Source organism: Gallus gallus, chromosome 6 (genome assembly GCF_016699485.2).
Source record: "Gallus gallus isolate bGalGal1 chromosome 6, bGalGal1.mat.broiler.GRCg7b, whole genome shotgun sequence".
Classification (NCBI taxonomy): Eukaryota; Metazoa; Chordata; class Aves; order Galliformes; family Phasianidae; genus Gallus; species Gallus gallus.
Window position 1 is genome coordinate 17,025,004 of NC_052537.1, and position 13,903 is coordinate 17,038,906.

Consider the following 13,903-nt stretch of genomic DNA (forward strand, 5'->3'; position numbering starts at 1 on the left):
AATGCTCTGCTATCCTCAAAAAAAGGATTTGTCTTTCTGACTGGGAGTATGATATGAAACTATATCCTTTCTCAGGCTTCTTATCTAACTAAACAGTCCCTTTCTATAACTTATGTATTGCCTTTGCCTCCTCATATCTTCTGTGGCCATCTTACTCCTGGCAGTGTCATTGGCAGCTAACAATGTGTAACACTTAAACACTTCACCTTCCATCAGTCCCAGTAATCTCTTCTTTAATGAGAACAAATAACACTGGCTGAGTTTTCACAAAGAGTTGGAGAGATTGCTGGCAGAAACAGTTGCTGTTTCTTCAAGTGGTCCTTCTGGATTTTTGGACGTGAGGAGCCCCCAGCAGTACCTCTACATTCTCGCTCCTTGGGTACAGATCTCTGGGATCAGAAATGCTTAGTAATGACTTGATAGAGTAATGTGAGTAAGTTACAGTGATAAGAAAAGGTTTGTCTGTACTGCAAAACATTTGAGCATCTGTAGATTCCAGAAGAGTGGTGAGAACAATGGAAATGGTATGGCTCAGTGTTGTAACTTTGTCATGTTTTGAACAATGAATGTTTTACGGAGTCCTTGAATTGAAATCATGTGGATTAGAATTTTTATCCACCCATTTCTGTTCCTTTTAACAAAATACTGCAGTGTCTGTCCCTGCTAGAACTGCAGTAGTTTCCTCCCCTGCTGGAGGTCCTCTTGTTCCATGAGCAGTATTTACTTTAGCATAGAAAATTCCTTCATGTTTCCTGACTGGAAAGCAGCAGTAAAACCACAGTGCAGGCCATGTAATTACAGTGGTAGTAAACAGCAATATGATGCCCACACATTTTCTAGGATTTAATTCATGTAAGCTTCTGATATGAAACGCTTTGTAATGCAAATCAACACATGCTAGATCAGAGGTTTCCAAAGAGGCTTAATGCTGTGACAGCACGCGTGGCTATGTAAAGTCCACAGAGTATGGAGCTGACAGCTGCACTGGGCGTTACTGGGAACTGTGCTGGAGAGTATTTCTGGTGACTTCATTGGAGAGATGCTGTGCCAGGCCTGGTCTGACTCCAGGGTCTTCAGGACAATAAGTGTAATCCCACCTTTTATTCTGTGAACTGTAAGAGAAATGAGCATGGGTCAAAAGGATTTGCCCAAAGCCAGACTTCCAGTGTGTAACAACCGGAGCTATAATACATGATGGTGGGAGGACTGCAGTGAATCACCTCTCCTCCTGGCTTATCTCTGAGATCCTTCATTACTGGGAGGCAGAAGGGAGCAGGGGAGATTGCTACAAAACACTTGCTGCCTCATTGCCCAAACCAGAGAGCTCAAACAGAATGAGGCAACATTTGGCTAATAGAGCTGCAGAGGTACATAGGAACAAGCTCCCAGCACAAACCATTCGAAAGAAGGCAGGTTATTATTGCTGAAGGCTTTTATTTTGGGCTATATCAGTGCTAGTGAAACAGAAAGCCGCATTCCTCTTTTAAAATAGCCTATCTAGGATTCCAGGTGTTCTTATCATCATGGTATCGAGCCTGATTTTGCTATTAGTGCTGCTTAGGACAGCAAGGGAAAGACTGTCCTTGGGTGAACTCTTATCACTGTTGAGCAGATCCAGGGTCATCTCTTCTGGGGAAAGCCATTGACTGCAGCCTCTTGGGACATGCTGCAGGAGGAAGAGATTTGATCTCCTGAACTCCCATAGAAGAAACTTGGCTGACACCTCTTCATCAGTGCTAGCAGTCTCACGCTGTGGTGATTTACTGCATGGAAAACCTCCAGTGAATTTAAACTGAGATTGGATATGCTCATTGGCAAAATCATAGAAGGTGTAGCAGCAAAGCTCATGCCATCTATGCAACTTCAGCTGTAATGACAGTCATAGCTCATGTGGGGACAAATTCCCAGAGGACTGATTAAATAGCACAGCTGTCATTTGGCTAGAGCTGACTTACTCTCCCTCAGGCTTTGGTCCCTTTTGTCTGGAAGACTGTGGGCTATGAAGCTTCTGTCTAAGAGAAAGTCTCCGTGGCAGTTGTGTTGGCTGGAGCACACTAGCACCTGGAAGCCCCTTGCATAACTGCAACAGAAGGGTAAGCCCTGCATTTGCCGGACCAGTACTGACCATTCTGACATTCACTGTACACCCCCTCAAAAGCTGAGGCTGCAGCACCAGCACCACTTCAGTGATGAAGTTCCTTTCCTATGCCAATGCTCATTCAAATACTGCTACTCTTATTCAGTTTGTGAAACTTGTAGAAAATGGTAACAAATGCAAATCTGCAAAGTGCAACCAGCAGCTGGAGAACAAGGTTTCTGTACCGGGTGCTGTGCTAAGTATGGGTTAGCAGGAAACAAAAGATTGGTATTTGATCTGCTCTTCATTGCCATTATTTTAAAAGGGTTGTGCTTATTCTGGAAAGCCATGTTTGAGATATGATAAAGAAGAAACTTTTTAATCTGCAAGGTCCAGTCTTTAGGTGGTGTTTGGAATATGAAAGCATTCACTTAATAACCCTCTTCCCCTGAAACAAGACTATGAGATATTTACCTTTCCTATTCCTGTTATATTTGACAGAGTTGCAGTCCTTATGTAGGAATTAAATTATCTGAGAGAAAACAGGGTGTGTACGTGGGAGGTGGGGTGCATGGTGATAGGTTGCCGGGGGACTTTAATATTAAACTTAAAAATTAATTGAGAACCCAAAAAAAGTGAAAGCAGGTCAGTACTGGAACTCTCTAGCTCTTCCTCAGTCCTGGCCATAAATTGAGAGACATACACTCTGCTTTCCCATCAGACAACGTTTCTGGGGAAGCTTCAATGTTTTCCTCGTGCTCCACCTTTGTGTGACGTGACCTGAAGGCTGTGGCAGGGGGACCCTGCTCTCTGGCACCACCAGCCTGGGCTCTTGGTGCTGCCTTCAGCAGAAGTGCTTAGAAATGGAAGTTATTTCCTGAAGCACTTTTTAGCAGCAATCCTGAAACAGAAGAATCTGTGAGCAGAACCGTGTCTGAGATCTGCCTCTATCTGTGGAGAGGTGAGAGGAAGGAAGAAAAAGCATCTGTCCCAGTATTACAGTGGAGGGGTAAATCTTAGCAGCATGATGCAAAGGAGGAAGTTGAGTCAGGGAAGGGCCTTTTCCTTTGTCACTGAAAGGGCAGTGGTAGTTTGACTTCATTTCCCCATTCCACGGTACCCACACTGAGCCCATCCTTGGTTTGTTTTAAATCTCTCTTGTTACAGTTACACAACCAGGGAGGCCAAAATGTTAAGATCCAGTGAAGTCATTCCTTTTTGTTGGGGAAAGGAAGCAAATAAGAGAAATTGCTACTGTCACTGATGCTGGAGTTGGGTGGGATGGGGGGAGAACTTTTGGACAAATCCTCACCCCTGATGTATTGAAATTGATATCCATATAAATTTAAGAGCCATTTTCAAATATTCTGTGTATTGCAGACACTCAGTACTTGTGAGGAAAGTCACATAGGCTCAAGAAAATTCACATTAGGCACCTGCAATCACAGGCACTCAGTTTTTACTCTTTGCATTTGCTCCCTCACCACTCTTAATTTATTTGGTGGTTATGTCACTGAGATACATGATTTGTGCATTCAGAGTGTCAGTTTTAAATAAGCATTTCTGATTTTAGTACTTTGTAGGAGGCTGTGAGTGTTACAACTTGCACCAACACTGCTTTTGGGAACTGCGGCCATTGAGTTATCCTGATACACAGCAGTAGAAAAAGAGTCTGCTAAGTGCAATGCTTTTTGCAGAATAAAACTGTAATTACATTTGGTTATAGTTTGCCCTCTGCCTGCCTATGAGCTATTGCCTAGGTTCACGAATGCCTGCATGGTTTGAGGCTCGTGATCAGAGGTGAGGAAATACTGGTTGTAGCTCTGCTGCCCACTGGCTGGCCTTGGGCAGGTTTCACCTGTCTCTTCAAGGGCTTCCTCATTTGTCAACAGGAGTAATTAATAGATTACCTGGGATTACATGAAGTCATCTGAAAGTTGGAACGCTGTAGGAACTTTCAGTCTTGAGGTTTAGAACTAAGTAGCCCTGCGTTTATATTTGGATAACAGGGATCTGCACTGACAGCTTCTGAAAGAGGTACATCTGATAACAGAGCATAAGAAGAGGCCTACGTGTGATAGATCACTCACACCTCGTGCGTTTGACCCTGCACTGTGTGAAACCTATTACCTGCTGCTTCTAAAGCAGAAAGGCTGTTTGTTGCTGTATAGAAGACAAAGCCACCCCTCTGTGCTGAGTGCTTCACAGGTGCCTGGATGCAATAGCAAGAGTATGTACAAAATGTTTCTCATTTTAATGGGACTGATAATCACATAGGGCAAAGAGCAAGGCTATTTCATTTAGGAGAGTTTGCAGGTGGATAGGAAATGCTTTCTGTCAGAATAAAGGGAGTTTGGTTATGTAGAGAATGTATGTGAAAAAGCAAATTAAGGAAGTCAAGCAATGAAGGAGAGCAAATGTACCTTTTGGTACAGAAGGAAACTAGGAAAAAAAAAGGGGGGAAGAAAACAGACTAAATATGGCATTTATATAAAAGCAATTAAGACTCTATCAGTTACTTGACAATTCTACATCCGTTTCTCCTATAAGGAGGAGAAGGTGAACACTCACTTCTAGAACTTTTCTCTTGGGATTTGTGAGGTTGTTATTCCATAGGTTCATGAATACCATGAGTGCTGAGAAACAGAGCAGGGAAAATAGAGAGACTTATACTTTTAGGCACCAAGGATGTACAAGATCTTTCCTCCGTTGAACAGGAAGGGAAAATATAATGTAAGTGCATCACCCAGGCTCCAAAGAGACGTTGGTTATTCTGATTACTAGATGAGGGTTCGCTACATGGGGTCCCAAAAGAACCTCAGTATTCCCTTAGTTCATCTCTTCACAGGGTGACGGGACTGACTGGACTGGCTTACTAAGACTTAATGTTGCTTTGGATGCCTTTAGTTTCCTCTCTTCTCTCAGAGGTAGAGCAAGAAAGCGGCACTTGGATGTTGGAAGCTTTAGGCAACATTTGGATTGGGATTTTGTAGGCCCTGTGACTTTAGTTGCTTTCTGATACCAGAGAAATTTGTCCTCAAATGATTCCTGGATTTTGCAGCACTTTGTATTCTACAAGTGGAAAAAGTATGAGCCATGTCCAAACTCCCCTGTGACACAAACTCAAAATAGCTGAGGGAGGGGAAAATAGCAGCTAGTATTTAGATTTACTCATGTGTGCATGGATTGCATTACCAGTTCTGGCATTGTTCCAGCTTGTTTGCACACAAAGTTTTGGTTTGGGAAAGCCTGGGCAGCTCCTGCTGCCTCCCACTCATCTCATTACAAGTGCTGAAGTCAGAGATGGTCATTAAGTAACAATAGCAGATACCTGCTGCTGGAAGGGACCATGTCAGTAATGACAAGGTGCTCTTTCTCTCTTATTTCATCTTCCAAGGTAGCGGTGTGCAGTGTCTATATTTCAAGCACAGTAAGCTTGTTTGAAGTTTCTCTTTGAACATCAGCACTCCACTCCACTGCTGTAAGCAGTCACTTTCTGATACATGCCCAGAAGCAGAATTTTGGTCTTGGAAAGACAGAGCTGGTTCCGTAGGTGAGCGTAATGCTGAGGTGAGCCAGTGTGTGCCTCCTAAAGTTCCAGTGTCTTATGCTTTAAAGCTTATCCTCAGTACCTGGCATTAAGATGTGGCATTATTCTCTGTCCTCCTAGAAATACAAGGTAGTCAGCAAATAGGATTTTGCCACCTCTTTGTCCGTGGAGGCAGAGGGAAGTTAGGAAACAGTTTGCTAGCTCTTCAGTGATACCTGAATGGGGCTCCTTTCTCTTGATCACTCTCAGAGGCGACCGGAACGTCTCTGGCAGGCCTTGAGTGTGCTGAGATTCAGGCTTGGAGATTCACCCCAGAACGGTGCTTATTGGGAACATCAGATCTAGGTTGCTTAGATGGTAGGTCCTTTGGAACAAACTTCATCAAAGAAGATTTGTTACAGAAGTAAGCAGTCACATAAGCAGGCTGAACATACCGTAAGCAGTCTGTATATGCCCGTGTCTCATCCAGGACGTCATTATTCTCTGTAGTTGTATTACTCGCAAGCTGAATGGCATAGTAAAAGGGTCAGAGAGGGTAAATATACTGGGAATGATAGAGTGTTTCTTTGAAGACTTAGGAAGCAGACATCACCAGAAACGTGTCTGTTTTTTCTCAATTGTTTTACTTAATTTAGGAAGAGACGCTATCTTTGTCTACAAAATTTGCTCCTAAGGATTCTACTAGTAGCACAACTGTTAGCTGGGATTTAGTAAGAACTACCCAAACCCAAACATGATATTAGTGAAAGATGCTATCTGTTTAAGGAGGGCTACCAATTATTAAATTATATTGTACCAGATTAATTTCTTGTGTACCTGGTTTCTTAATAATATACTAATAATCTCAGCTCTCTCTCCTGTCCTGGTGAAAGATGATTTTCAGAACGTGGATATTCATTATTTCTCCATGAAGAAAAAAATATCTTGTTGACATTAGATAAGCAAGACATCCAAAAACAAGCCAAAAATCATATCTCACTAGAAAAATATCACCTTTGGTGCGTTAAGTGAAGCCAGAGAAGCAGTTTCTTTTTCATAGCTAAGGTTTCACCCATTTTATTTTAATTTTTAAGCAATTGCACCCAATTTTCTGTGCCTCTGTTTTGTACTATATACGTATCTCCTTGTTTGATTGCTTTTTTCCACTCAGGCACCTTCTATTGTAATGCTGCTGCGCTTCAGCCACCCTCAGCTGTCCTTCAAGAGCCTCCTCAAGGCCCTTCTCTGCTGCACTGCCCACAAATCACTGTCACCTGCTAGTCTTGAAGCTGGAGGCCATCTGTGACCATAGTGACTGCTGATTTATGGAAGCACACCCATCTTCGTTGTTATTCATGCCACCTTTTTCACACATTTTTCCCTTACTCCCTGGATGTCTTGTCTTGGGAACATGGAGTGCAAGGAGTATGGGGCGGGAACTGCCTAAAGCAATGAATATGAGGTACAAAATAGATGAAGTTGGACTTTGTGAAAGATATATTGAGAAATAATAGTATGTTTGGAGTAGATACTTGTCAAAACAAGATTGTATCAAATCTAATTATAGAGGAGAGCATATCTACCTAGGTATGTAGGCCAGAATCACTGATCAAGCTAAAGACTGGAAGGACCATGGAGACCTCTCTCTTGCTACCATCAAAGCTTGACAAGCCTCCATCTGACTGAGGGTAGCCTTGTGGCTTTGATGTATTTTCTTGTCTTTCATAGCTCTCAGGGTGCAGTTGGCTCCCAGGGCTGAGCACAGCTTTGACGTTTTTGGGATGTGGCTCAACCCCCAGTGCAGTGGCAGAGAACAGGGCCTGGTGTGAAAGAGATTTTTTCTGGCAGACCGGTTCTGTGCCTCCTCTGACTGGAGAATTCTCTTGAAGCAAGTTGGAAAACCTTTATGGCTACCATGTGTCTCTGGAAAGAAGCCAAGCATTTACCCTTTTATAAGCTGTATAAGAGCAAGCTAGGAATGTATGTGGTAGTTCAAACGTTTTTGAGAAACATGCTATATTCAACTACAGGCGCCCAAGCCTGCTGCTGCTGAAGCAATAGTAGTGGGCTGACATAGTCAGGACAAAATTGCCAAGCTGTTAAGCAAGGGTTATTTATTTTTCATAGCCGCATATGACACGTTGTCTCTGTCCTTCCTTCGTACACTTTTACGTACCATAGCAGCAATCTGAGATGACTTTGGAGGAAACTGGTTTATATAACCACTGATTTGCACTGCAGAATCAACCTAGCCTTTTTGATTTATTTCCCAAAGCTCTCCTGCATGGTTTCTGTCTTGATTTTCTTGTCAACATGATTTAGTGCATGATTTAGTCTCTGGGGATGCCTTGTGCATTATGAGAAACTGGTGTTACTGTTGTCCTAGCAGACTCAAGCAAAGGGCTGCTTTTTTGTGAAACTGTTCTATGTTACATATGCTAATAATGTCAAACTTCTAAAGGAAAGTCTCCTGAAGCAAACCAAGGCTGCCTTTGCAAAGCAATCTTTTTACTCTTCCCTGTAGTCTTAATGTTTCCCTGTTCATTGCTTTCCCTGATGAACTGTTTTTGGTTTGAGCCTCTGCTGATTAATAGTTTCATCTCAGTGCTCTAATTTGAGCCTGCTTTTCGAGCAAGGTGCTGAGCACATGCCATGAGTCAGTGGGAGTGGCTGGTATTCAGCACTTCAGCAAACCAGGATGCTTACCTCAATGCCTCAGTATGGGTCTAGGAGCCAGGAGGCTGAGGCTCCTATTTTTATAAACCAGAGTCATGACATCCAAATATATTAACTGGTGCGTTCTTTGAATAAATACAGCTAGTATTTTTAAAAAAGATGAAGTCACTTGAACAATTTTAATGAGACTTGGGAGGCCAGCTCCTGAGTTTCTCTGAAAACCCTGTCCTATCCAAAGAGGAATTTCTTTCCTCTGTGTACCTGCTCATTATGTGCCTGCTTGCTTAAAATCACCATGCCGGGCTAACAGGGACATGGGGAAAGCCTTAAATTGTGGGAATGGTCAACATGGTTAGATTGCCTTAACTCTGATTTCTGTGCGTGAGTGTGCTGAGCATGCTTGGGAATGTAAAAGAAGAACGAGAAGGCAACAGCAAGAGCGTCTGTGTTAAGCATTTCTCCAAAATGTCCTGTGAATCCTTGGTACTACTGGCTCTCTCTAGTTGCACAACTTGACCCACTGAACATGTCAGAACCTGCAGGCTCAGAGAGCTTTTTGCAGGTGGTGGCTGAGGCGAGGAGAAAAACAAGACAGCCTTTGATAGGTGTATGAAATGGTGTGTGTGGAACTGCCCCCATAAATCCCTGTGCTGCCATGGTGATTTATTGTATGTGCGAACCTCAGAACATGGAAATGGAGCTGGTGCTGTGCTTGCTAATAGCTGGACCTGAAATGAATTAATGCAATGTCATAATTCACTGAAGGAGCTCTGCTCATGTCACAGAACCTGAGAGCACAGTATGAGTGTTTTATCACTCTGGCAGTGAGCAGAGTGTTTATGTGCTGCAGATCTGTATATATAAACAAATATGCACTATATACTGCTTTTATATGCATTGTACTTTGCATTAAGACATAATTTCTGTGGCACCATGCTTTGGATTTACTAAAAATTGCAATCCAGGTAGTACTTGGATGAGAGATGTCAAGTAATACTGATTTACACTTCATGGGATAATCTCTTCATGAACAACGTTTGAGGTTGTTTAAAGTCACCTCACCAGAGGTGTACCTCTCTGCTCTGTCAGCTGATGGGGGGGCTGCTGTGTCCTGGGTTGGAGAGATGGGGCTCTTTCCTAGGAATCTCCTGTCCAACGCTTGTATCCTGGCACTGCCCTCATGATCCATTTCAGTTGGTGTTAGAGCAGTGCTGTCACACAGAGAAGGAGGTAGTACTCACACTAATGAAAATACCAACCCCGTGCAGCACTGTTCTCCATTAGCTGCAATTTCAGAGTGGTTTTTCAGTAAAGCGTATTTCACTGGAGCAGCTGCAATCCATCCTGGCTGAGAGACAGTCAATAATGTCTAAATGGAAAAGGAACAGCCTTTGCCCCTTGCCTCAAAAACTGATAAATACAAAATGCCATTGACTACCACAACTGCTTGAATTTGTTGAAGCAGCCAAGAAGCTAAAAACATACAGCTGATTGTAAACGTCAGGAGAAAAAATAATAGGAAGTAGCCTTAACTTCTGCCATTTCCTTTGGCCATTTTTTAAAAACAATGTGATATCCTCTTCGCTACTCAAAATGACCCGTGCACATGGCCAGATGTCTCCAAACCTCTCTTGGCTGAGCGTTAGGAGAACTGCACAAGGCCAACGATGTACACAGAAATTGGACCTGGATGGTCTCATCATTCTTGTCACAGCCACAGCCCAGGCAGAGAAGTGCTGGGCGCGGTGATGCGTGGAGAAGTTTGCCTATGCTGTCTATTACTTATCCACGTTGCTGTGATATATAGAGGTTTTCAAGCAGGAAAAAAAAAAACAAACAACTTGGGAAGGCCAAGTTGTATGAAATCTTGCTTGCTTGCTTCTTCATCTTACTTGCAATTTTGCTATGTAAGAAGGCCTTCTGCTTCAGAAAGGTTTCAGGACTCCTCTCGTGACTCCACTGTGCAGTGGACAGGATGAACAACTGAATGGTGCCCCACCCCAGGGAACATCTTGTAATCAGCAGCAAATCACCAGTATGTCATACTTGGTCTGGTCAGACAGGAGAAAGGAGAGAGATTTCAAGGTATTTCCTTCTGTTTTGGGAGATGTCAGACACTGGTCAGCAACACGTACTGGTCCCTTGAGTAAAAGGCACAAGGCTGAGCGCTGCCTTGCATTTCCCATGTCTGTGGGTGGGATGGCTGTGCTGTAGGGCTGGGCCGGGCACCACAAGCAAACTCAGCAGCTGTGTAAACTCAGCTTTTCCCTGTTACAGACGTGTTACAGACATGTAACATTTGCAAATAAATGGTATAGGGACATGGCAGGAGTCATGGCAAGAGTCAGAAGAAGACTCATGGCCAACAAATCTGGAGCGTTGCTGATCCCCAGCCTCACATAGCATGTTTCTGTGCACATCTCTGTGTCCTGGCACATGTATCTTGTAAACAGTATACAGGTATTTTTAGGGGAAAGATGCAATCTGAAATGTAGCATCATAGAGCTCTGTGGATTAACATAAGGGATGCTCTTTTTCTTACTCTCCCGCTATTTCCTTATCGACTGCTGTCTGAAGCTTTCTAATATTCTAGTGATGCTTTTATTATGATTTTTTCCTGATAAAATATTCTTCATTTTTATTGTGTTATAAATCGTAGTCATACTGTACTCATCAATCCTGTTTTCTCACACTTCTAGGAATAGGTAGGCATTCTTCCTTGGCTTGTACCGTTAGAGTGAATGCACGATCAAACTCAAGAGGAACGCTTTGTTCTCATCTTTTGGTGCCCCTCCCAGAGCCCCCCCTGTGACTTGGGCAGTTCCTTTACTTCTCAGTGCCATTAATCTTGACCACGCCTGTGTAATTCGGCAGCACGGACCTGGGGCCACATATGGCTGTTGAGCAAACGTGGCCGACGCACACGAGCTGCTGGTCGCACCGCACAGGGCAAGCAGACCACACACAGGCACACTCTGGAGGGGCTGTTCCCTTAATATGGAGCAGCTTTGTACAGTCAGGGAGAGGGGAAACACTGCCTCTTGGTTTTGCACAGAAACTGGTTACGTGGTGATTTATTTTACAGGGAGATCTTGCCAGATCTCTGTTGATACTGTGTTCCTTGGAATGTATTTTAGTGTGTAGCCTGCTTGAGGTTAACCACATCAGTTTAACCGGAGTTTCACAAGGCAGGGTTTTGGTCTCTTGTTCTTTGAATAAAGTGTGCTTCACGTAGGTGATGTAAACATATCTGTGCATTCCAGCATGTGTACAAATAACGTTCAGCTGCTTTGAGATGTTCATTTGGTTCCAGCATCTGAGTTGCTTAATTGTATGCCTCGTCTGGGTTTGTAGTGGGCCTGCTGCAAGAAAGAGGGAACAACAAAGAAAATAACTGTGTGCTGATGCAGCAATAAAATAAGTGATTTTTTAACACAGCGAGCATTTAGGGAGTAGAACTTACTGGCTTACAGTTGATTAATGTCATTGAGGTCAAGAGTTTAGCAGGACTCAAAGTGACACTGGGTTTTGATCTATCTTCCTCTAGCTACTCTGTCTAATCACAACAACAAAAGCAAACCCAAACTTACAGAGTTGGGGGTTTCATGATGAAGACTGAACTCTGTGACCATTTTAGGATGTCGTCTAGTAAAAGATATAGGAAGCTTATGCTAAACATTTTCACATTGCCAGGAAAGGTTTGCCTAAATCAGAGTCCTGGTGTTTTCCCTCTACTGACTAGGCAGTCTGTTACCGCATCCCACTTACTTTTTCCTTTTATATGCGTTTGGTTTATGTCTAAGGTTCCTGAAAACTAAAGGAAAGAATTGTAGCAGCTTAAGGTTACATAAAAATATTAGAATTAATGTATTGTGTGGCATGTCATCTATGCAATTTCTGCTAATAATTCTGTCGTTGATAAGTTGACTTTTCTTTTCCTTTCCTAATAGTAGTAACCACAATTGGTGTATGTGTAAGAAGATATTGTTGGGTTTCAGGAATATACACAACTTTATAAACATTTAGAAGAGACAGGAAAAGGAACGTGCAATTTACAGAAGCATGCAGCAGCAAATAAATAAGGAAGCAATGAAGTCTTTCTCAATCTTCTGTGTTTGCTTTGTATGCTCCCCTGGGCAGTGTTAGTCGGTGTTGTTACGCTCATACTCATGGAGGGGCCTTTCTCAGTGTCATCTCAACCCATCAGTTTTCTGAGACAGAGGAAACCTGGGTGCATGCATGATCTGCAGAAACCCACCAGGGTCCTGTTTTGTAGCTTATGTGCTGTATTGGATCAGAGCAGCTTTGCCCAGCCTCTGAGCACTGCCCTGTTTTGGGGCCTTGCTGGTACTGCTAGTGGCATCAATACAGCAGTATCCTGAGGTCTCTGCTAAAGATTGAATTGCATTATCTCTTGATTTAGTTGAAGACCAACCTATGAAAGCACAGATCATTCCTGTAGTGCCTGCCTTGTGCTTGCTTTTTCCTCTTTCAAACAAGAGCAGATGTGCTGCAGTCAGTTTGCTATGGCATACCGGTACAGCCCTTGACATGCTTAGTGAAAAAGGCATGTCTTGACTAAGTGTCCCTAGACCTTCCTACATCTCAGGAACCTGTCCTGTGCGTATGCCCTGCTGCACAGGCTGCTTGGCCATGCCATGAGAACTCTGGTGCAACTGAACCTTCACAGTGCCCCTGTTGTATCTGCTTCCCCCTGCTAGCAGAAGGAAAGGCAGGCCTTAAAAGGTGTGTTTGTACCCCGCAGCTTGATCACCTGCAGTAATTATACCTTTGCTTTCTACAGTCAGCTTAGTGACTTTTTTCCCCCGCAAGAATGAAGCAGAGTTGTGTGGGGTTGTTCTTTTCATCACTGTTGAAAAAACTATTGCTAGCTTTGTGCTAGAGTTTTGGAAAACCTCTCGACTCCCTCTCTGTTTCTGCTTCTAGTCTGAGCCTTGAGACTTTTGGCAGTAAAACCAGCTCAGCCTACAATCCTGCTGCTACAACTCAAAGGTATGACAGAACACATTTCGTAGCATAGTCATTAAGCGTGCTGCTAGCATCGGGTTTCAACATGTTCACAAAAATTGCACCATCAAAACACTGGCATCAGTGGCAGGAGGTGTACCTTGAGGTTGAGAGCTGGTCTCCAGAGTAGCCATCAGATCACCATTCTCCTTGCCAAGGCAGTCTTCTTTTCAACTTATTTTCTTCTGCAAACCTTTGAAATTTAGCCCCGTACAGCCTGATGCAGCAGGGCCTGTGTCACTGACAACAGGCAATCACCATCTTCTCTAGCAATTTCTGTTTATATGAAAAGTGCGTTCAAATTATGTTAACATCTGATATTTTCTGCAAACCACATACATGGTCTCTTTCCAGTTCTGCTGCAGTAGTGCCTGTTGCATCTTTCTCCTCTTGACAAAGACTGTTTTCACCTTGTCAGAGAAGGCATGGGATGGGGAATGATTGTAGACGTACCCAGATCACTAGGGGATGTGTATCTTCATTGTTGTGATCCACTGGTAAGCTGGTAATAGACATTCTCTATTATATATAGTTAATTTTCTCTAGCCACCAGGCTCATTTTATAGACTTAAGTTGCAGGGAAATAACAGAAA